At 41.6% G+C, this 8,426-nt stretch overlaps 1 long non-coding RNA gene across 1 annotated transcript; it reads right to left on the bottom strand.

The window, feature by feature from the left end:
- Window positions 1-344: 344 nt before the first annotated feature.
- LOC145723258 (uncharacterized) lies at window positions 345-6,230 on the bottom strand. The gene is made up of 3 exons (XR_014148182.1): window positions 6,118-6,230; window positions 3,657-3,721; window positions 345-614 (listed from the first exon to the last, which is right to left on the bottom strand). It is a non-coding gene; the product is annotated as an uncharacterized LOC145723258 (long non-coding RNA).
- Window positions 6,231-8,426: the final 2,196 nt, after the last annotated feature.

Here is an 8,426-nt window from a genome sequence, read left to right on the forward strand (position 1 = left end):
CACTGTGGAGAGCAAATTGAAAGTCACAGAGGGGTATGCCTCAAGGCAGTTTGTAAATCCACTTTCTTTGTCATAACAGGAACAAATCCCACCTTTGAAGTTTTTCCTTCTTGTTACAAGGATTCGGAATGTCTTTTGTTTAATCCATTTTAGCCCTTAATACCTGACCTGGATCAATCCTGTTGGTTAGATTACACAGCATTCATGCTGATTTTAAACTGGCCTGGGGTGGGGTGGTCGGGGGCACCGGGTTCTGCCTCACTGGTGTGGGAATCTCAAGAATAATCAACAGGAACACCCAGACCACCTTTATTTTGAAAAACAAACTGTCCTTTTCCACTTAAATGCATAATCTTGATGAATATTGCTAAACAGATTTTGGTGTGTTCTACAAATGATACATCTTCAAGGGGCCTTTAAAAAGCTGATTCTACTCACCTATTCAGCGTGGCGTAAAGGACTGTGATGTTCACCACATAATACATAATGCCTTCAATGAAAATTCAAGGACGGCCTTCTTTCCCAGGCCCCCACATCAACTGTGGGTGCAGATTTGAGCAGTAGGGGACACTTTGCTTCTCAATCCTCGCCTCGGTGTCCTCTTTCTCAGGGATCTGATTATTGAATAAGAAAAAGAAAAGAAGAGAGAAAGCCTCTTTATAAAATGCAGCCCTATTTCTTCAATCTCCAAAGAGCTTTTAGCTCCATCCCTTAAGAATTCTCAAAGCCAGTGATGAGCAAAGGTGAGGAACCCTCAGAGTAAGCCTCACAAAGGGCAATTGCTAATTAGGTATTTTTCTAGGCAAGTGGCTATTAACTGGTTCTTAACAAAACACATTGTCTCAAATCACTTCAGGTTGGCTGATGCAGAGGAACCTTCCCAGAAAATCAAACAGCTCGGCTCAGAGGAGGGGAGAGGGGGCAGGTGGCCAAGACCACCGGAACTTTCACTTACCCTAGTGTCTTGAAGGAGCAGGAGACTCACAATCACTGCCCCCCAGCCTGGTGTGCCTTGGAAAAAGTCAACCATGTAGGTTAACCAGAAAATGGCCCAGTCAGCAGGGACGGGGAATGCACATTTGATACTTGGGTAAAAAATGTGCCATTGGCAAAAGGAGAAGACAGATTTGCTCCTGGTTTCTTCATTTTGGCTGGTTATGTTTGTTCTGATAGTTACCCAAACTTCCAAGGGCAGAAACTGTGCTTTTTATCCCTTCAGCCACAAGTCACTTCACTGGGCTGTGGGCTTTGTAAAGTCTCAAGAGAGGCTTATGGGTAACTGAATAAATTGATTTTGAGAGTGCATTGAGTGTGCCCCTCCAGAAGAAGGTGAAAACATTTGTTTTGTCCCCAATAACCCCATCAAGTAACAAATGTGGAACATGCTACTTTTTCTCTCTCTCTAAAAAAAAGGCAATAACAAAGTATTGGTGCAGATGTGGAGAAATTGGAGCCCTTAGACATTGCTGGTAAAAATGTAAGTTGTAGCAGCCACTTTGAAAACAGCCTAGAAGTTCCTCAAAAGTTTAAACATAGAGTTAGCATATGATCAAGTAATTCCACACATAGGTATATACCCAAAAGAAATGAAAGCATATGTCCATACAAAAACCTGTACACAAATATTCATGAAGTAGCATTTTCATAATCACCAAAAAGTGGAAACTCAAATATTTATCTGATGACGAATTGGTAAACAAAATGTGGCTTATCTATATAATGGAGTATTATTCAGCCATAAAAAGGAAAGAAGTACTGAAACATGCTACAATATGGATGAAGCTTTAAATGATTATGCTAAGTGAAAGAAGCGAGACACAAAAGGCCACATTTGTACGAATCCATTTATATGAAATGTCCAGGATAGGCAGATCCGTATAAACAGGAGGATTAGTGGTTTCCAAGGACTGGGGCACGGGGGTGGGGAAAGAGAATATGAGGAGTGAGAGCTAATGGGGTTGAGAGTTTCTTTTTAGGGTGATGAAAATATTCTGGAGTTAGATCATGATAATGATTATAAAACTCAGAATATATGAAAATCCCCTGAATTGTATAAAGGGTAAATTTTATGGTATGTAAATGATATCTCAATGAATTATATATTTATACATAATTTATAATTATAAATTCTTTTACATACATTAGAATACATATGACCTTACTATAAGTAAGTCTTTGCACTTACATCAAGATTGGTATGTAAAACACACAATGGTTTCTATGGGGATATTCTGTGACCTTTGCTTGAAAGTAGGGATAAAATTATGCCAGGTTTTTTAAATACAGAGCTGGGTTTAGTTATGTACATGATATGGAGCTAAGAAATTTCCCAACTTCATTGTGTGATACAAAACTCTTTGGCTCTAAGGCAGTGAAATCATCTGCAAATAAGAGAACTTTGATCTAATAAAAGCGTATCATTGAAAATCTAAGATGCATTCCTTAACAATAATACTTTTTTAAACATCTACCACATAGTGAGCACTTTACATGTGTTACGTCATTTAATATTTAAAACAGCCCTATGAAACTATTATTATCACATGCTACCAGTCAGCAAACTGAAGATCAATGAGTTTAGTTAACAGGCTAAACATGTGTTGCTCTTTAGTAGAACATAATGATGGCCGAGCCAAGATTCAAATGTCTAAATCTCAGGCTCTTTTCCCAGTGAAACACTGCCTTCCCAGAGATGGACCATGGAAGAGCAGTCTCACTCCACCATATACATTTGGGGAGCTGGGGAGTAGGTAAGGGGATAGTGAAGTGCCTGCTGATACTAGAAGCCAGCAGTCAAATATAGAAAAGACAGACAGGATCATCTTCAATTTGAGACAGAGCCCTTCTTCCCTGAAAGGTATAGTCTCTTAACAATCCCAAATAATGAGGTTTTCTGTGTGTGCCTTATCCAGAAACACCATTTCTTAAGGGATTACAGCATGGACCAAAACTCTTTTTTGAGTTCTCATTGATTCACTCTGTGCTCTATCTTGGGAATATGAATATGACATATATAAATAGGACTCCTCATGGAGCCCAATCTGGTGGCAAACAAAGATAAGAGACAGCCACAATTCATCATGATATATGGCAGGGTTGAGTTTGTTGTGGTAGCCAGGATGGACATGCCTAACACTGGGACATAGGTCCAGGAAGGTCTCATGAAGATGATTCAGTAGGATCTTAAGGATGAGCAGGAATTTACTAGAAATCTATCTGTGCATGCAAGGAGAGGTCAGTTCAGAGGAGAGAGGGAAGGTGAAGAAGGCTGTGAGAACATGCACAGAGTGGTGGAGCCCACTGTATTTCCATCTCACACCACACTTGGAGCCTGACATAACAAGGGATTATGATAGACACTTAATTGTCTACCCAGTAGTTCTCCTCCTTTCTTGCTAATGGAACCCCATTGTTGTTTGTGATAACAAAATGGCCTCACCCTTGGAGATGAATCATGGCTGATAGAAACCATTCACAACAATCCTCTTCCTCTTAGACACACATTCATCTTCCCAATCCTGGCCCATAGTAAGTAGTGGGAAAAGTTTCTTCTTTCCTGGTAGAAGGGGCAGAAGTAACTGGCACCACACGAAGCAACAAGCAAAAACGGAAAAGCCAACATGCTAAGAGTGAGGAACAGAAATGAGGGAAATAACCTGTATCCCTGATGCATCACAGAGAAGTTGTAACTACAAAATCCATCCACAAAGGACTTCTTGTCCTGCAATAAAATAATAAGCCATCATTATTTGACTTGTTGTAAGTAGCAATCAAAAGCATTTTTATATGATACAGAACATTTCCAACTAAAGACGAGCAACATTTTCTCCCCACCTCAAAAGCTTTTCTTTATTTGGTGCATGGACTTCATCCCTGATTGACCACTGTGGAGAAAGGCTGAGCTCTGTGAGTGTCCTTCCTAATATCCATTCATTTCCAACTCTATTAGCCCTGAGAAGTTACAAGAAGAACATGACCATTCTGCCTTGGCATATTCATGATAATGGAGCACCCATGGCAGCCATCCTATAGTAAGAAGTCCCTGGGGCCATGGCAGATAGCAAATGGCAATGGTGGGGATGACCCGTGATCCTGGCGCCATGCACATGTCAGGTTGCAATTACCAGAGAGAGTTCAGGTTTTGCTCCTGGCAGAGAACCTTGTTTATCTTTGTCATTGGCACCATTGCTTCCACTGCTGGGCCAAAACCTTATTAGCCACTGGAAGTTGGCAGAGGAACACAGACCAGAGCAACTGACTGTGACATGAAGAACTGATATTCTTGCAGACTTAACAGTGTCTCCACTGCTGCTTCCCATTGGCCAAATTTATGATGACTCACCTCTAACAAGGCTATATTTAGTCATCTGTGTCAAATCCAGCTCCAGCCCAAAAGTCAGAGATAATTTAATACTAGACTTGGATGGATTTTGTCAGTTTGTTACTTCATGTTCAATGTAAGAAAAACCCACAAGAAAAACAGCCCCAGATGATTTTTCCTCCGGAGTTGAAGATTTTATACATCAGCGAAAGCTCTGAAAAATGACAGTCTTGTGAAAATATACATGCTCTTTTCCTGTGAGTACCAGAGACTTGGTTATGTACCATCTGTGTTAGGAAATTGTAAGCTCACCAAAGACAGAAGCAAGCCTTTTATCTCAGCACCTCCCATAATTCAGTGTGCCCTCCTCATTACTTCTACCTGTGCTGATTCTTTTCCTCGCTCCCTCCTTCTCTGTTGCCTCCCTCATCCCCACCTTCTGGACCTTTTCTCCTCTTGGAGTTTCCATGTTCTTACGTAGGAAGATTAATTTAGCTTATCCAGGTTTCTCCAACCCTGCATCTCTACATGTTACCCTCAAGTACAACAAAGGTGGTTAGCCAAGCGGTGCAAACTTTAAAGGATAAGGGAAGGGAAAGGCTGTGAATGTTTTTATCCCTGTAACTCCCATAAATCATACTACTGATAAACTTATTCTCCCACATAACAACCCTCCGCATCTCTCTTTGCCTACTAAATAATTTCCACCCTCTTCATCTGACATTTAATGTCCTCTGTGACCAAGACCCACCTTCCTTAAAAATGAGGTTTTCCTAATATTGGTATCATTGCCATTTTGGGCTGGACAAGTTTCGCTGTGGGGGCTGTCCTGTGCATTGCAGCATCCCTGCCTTCTACCCATTAGATGCCAGTAGCATACCCCCACGCGGTTGGGACAACCACAACTGTCTCCAGATGTTACTAAATGTCCCCTGAATGGAAAAAATCTCTCTGGGCTGAGAAATATTGCTTGAAAGCCTTCTCACCTACTACTTCCTGTACTTTGGCTGTACTCTGTGTGTAACCAACATACTCTGAATTATCTCACCTTCACGCCTTGGCTTTCTTTGTCTTTTGGTTTTGGAGTGCCCTCCCTTTCATCACCTAACTCCATCAAACTAAAATCCTACTCATCCTTTAAGACCAAAATCATTACTCCATGAACTATTACGTCATTCCCTCTTACTAGAAGTGTCGTGTTCTTCCTTTGAGTTTCTTCCTCTCGTAACTAAATTCTTTATTTCCATTTGACTTCTTGAATCTAGTAACTCTTTTTTTGCACTCAACCAGTGAGTGTTTGCCAAATGGATGTGCGAATGCGTCTTTTGTGGTGGAGAATTAGAACATCGGAGTAGGAGATAACATTCTCTCCCCTCAGCTAAGAAGGCCACATGAGACTCATTCTCATGCTTTTTGAATCCTTCTTACTGAGTTAGTGGCAATAGGGCAGCACAGACCTGAGGATTCAGGAGCTTCTGCCCTCCTCAAAAGAATGTCAAGAAGCCAGCAAGCTGATCTTGATTATTCCCTCCCTCCAACATATATGACAGGTGCCCTAAACCATTCTCATTGTTGTTAAGCGACTAGAAAAATCTAGGCCACTCCCCTCCTACAGGGGATCCCTGGAAATGCATAGGTCCCAGCCTTGTCTGACCACCCCCAGCTCTCACAGCAATTAGCACTCACATTTGGGAAGCCTTTTCTGCCACAGTAAGCCACCTCAGCAATAGTAAGAAAAAAAAAATTAAGTTTTTCCTGTACAGGCTCAGGCTTTCCCTCTATAAGTCATTTCTCACCTCCAGAAACAAGGCAACTAGAAACTCTGTAAATTCCAGTACAGTCTTCCAGTTGTCGTGGCGACTGAGCCAGTGTGGTTTTGGAAACTGTCCTTACAGCCAAGCAACCATCACAGAAGTCCTTCACAGAATAGTTTGACCTTAGTGGGGGACATTCATTTCTAGAATCTCTACACTGCCACCTTGAGTTCACCGGGAATAGTGTGTCCTTCTTGTTGCTGGACAGACAGCTGGGTGTGTGATTTCCACGTTCTCTGGGCCTTAAATGACAGGCACTGCAGCAGGCTCAAGTAACAAACCTTGTCCTTATTATGACTGGACTTTAGTCCCTCAAACTAGGCAGGCCTGTCAATGGAAACATCTGATGTCTTAGTGCTCGATGGTACAGCCTAGACATGTCATGTTGCTTTAAGAGAGGTAGAAGTAAAAGCTCAGACTGAAATGGAATTAAATACAAAAATAGAAAAAAGAAAGTCCCTTTCAGATTCTCTACTCCCAGGAGACTGACCAGGATTCAAACTTTTAAAAGCAAAAATAAGAATAGTGACCAAGGAACATGTATCTGTGTGTGTGTGTGTGTGTGTGTAAAAGATGGAGAAAATATGATATTGCTTAATTTCCCCTGACTGTCTAAATATTGTTTTGTAAGAGATGGAGAGAGAGTGGGGGAGGGGCAGAGAGAGAGGAAGAGAATATTAAACAGGCTCCAGGCCCAGCTTGTAACCCAACTCAGAACTCAGTCACACAACCCAGACACCATGACCTGAGTGGAAATCAAGAGTCGGACCCTTAATTGACTGAGCCACCCAGATGCCACCCCCTGACTGTCCAAATAATTTAATATCACTGAAGTTAACATTTTCTCATCTTATATAATGACATTTTTAAAACCTGCATAACATCTTTAAACAGGAAGTCTTTTAAAAATTATTTCACTATTTGTAACTCTGGAATAAACTTTTTCTCCTGGGCTTGTACCTGGTGGCTGGTTGGAAAATCTAGAGACTCTCCCCTCTACCTCTTTCTTTTGGAGTGGGAGTGTTTTTCTTAATGTCTGTCACATTAATGATTGAAATCAATTAAGTTCATCTGGGAAGGTGATGTAAAAGACAGATTTCCTCATTCCACTTAGGTGATTTATTGCCCTCTAGTGGTGTGAGATACTAAATATTGATGCAAAGTTAAGGCAGAATGAATTGGAATTCATTCACTCAATTATTTATTGAGTAGCTACTCTATGCCACGCATAGTTTCAAGCTCTGTGGCTATAGCAGCAAAGAAAATAAGCCAGAATCCTGAATTCAGGGAGCATATATTTTAATGGGAGAGATAGAAAATTAAGTTTTAAATATGAGTGGATACTTTAGATTGGAGTGTCTAGAATGGCCTCCCTAAGAAGGTGATATTTGCCCCTAGATCTGAATGCCAAGAAAACCAGCCAAAGGAAGATCAGGAGACAGAGCATTTCAGGCAAAGGGAACAGCTAGAATAAGAGTCTTAAAACAGAAATAAGCTTGGGGTGTTCAAGGCACAGAAAGATTCAGATTGTCTAGAGCATGGGAGATGGAGAGGATGGTATTAGATGAAGGTGGAAAGATAGGTAATGGCCAGATCATGCAGGGCCTTGAACCAAAGAAAAGCAAGTTGAAGGACATCAAGCAGGGAAATAACATAATTTGATTCACATTCTTTAAAAGCTTGCTACAATAATAAACTGTAGATGAGCAAAGGAGGAAGTTTGGAGACCGTGAGGAGGCCGCTATAGTAGTCCTCCATCAGAAATGGCGGTGGCTGGCTCCAGTGTCACAGCGGTGGGAATGGAGAGCGTTGGTGGGTCTGGAGGGTAGAATCAGCAGGATTTGTTGAATGGCTTGGATGTAGGTGTGAGGGTAAGTGAGGGCGTGAGAATGACACCTCAGTTTTTAATTGAGTAACTGAGTGGAAGGAAATGGTATAGACCAAGATGAGGAAGATTGCCTGTGGATTAGTTCTGGGAAGCAAATCAGGTCGTGGCCTTCATGGCTTGGATACAAAATGCTGTACAAATTTTCTTTTTAAGATTTTATTTATTTATTTGATAGAGAGCCCAAGTAGGCAGAGAGGCAGGCAGAGGGAGAGGGAGAAGCAGACTCTCCACTGAGCAGGGAGCCCGATGCGGGGCTCGATCCCAGGACCCCGGGATCATGACCTGAGCCGAAGGCAGATGCTTAATGACTGAGCCCCCCAGGTGCCTCTGCTGTACAAATTTTTAAAGAGTGTGTTATACAATGATGCCAGGACAATACATAAATACTTTCAAGTTTCAAGAG

Source organism: Leptonychotes weddellii, chromosome 9, assembly GCF_054177405.1.
Source record: "Leptonychotes weddellii isolate Sample4059 chromosome 9, ASM5417740v2, whole genome shotgun sequence".
Lineage (NCBI taxonomy): Eukaryota > Metazoa > Chordata > Mammalia > Carnivora > Phocidae > Leptonychotes > Leptonychotes weddellii.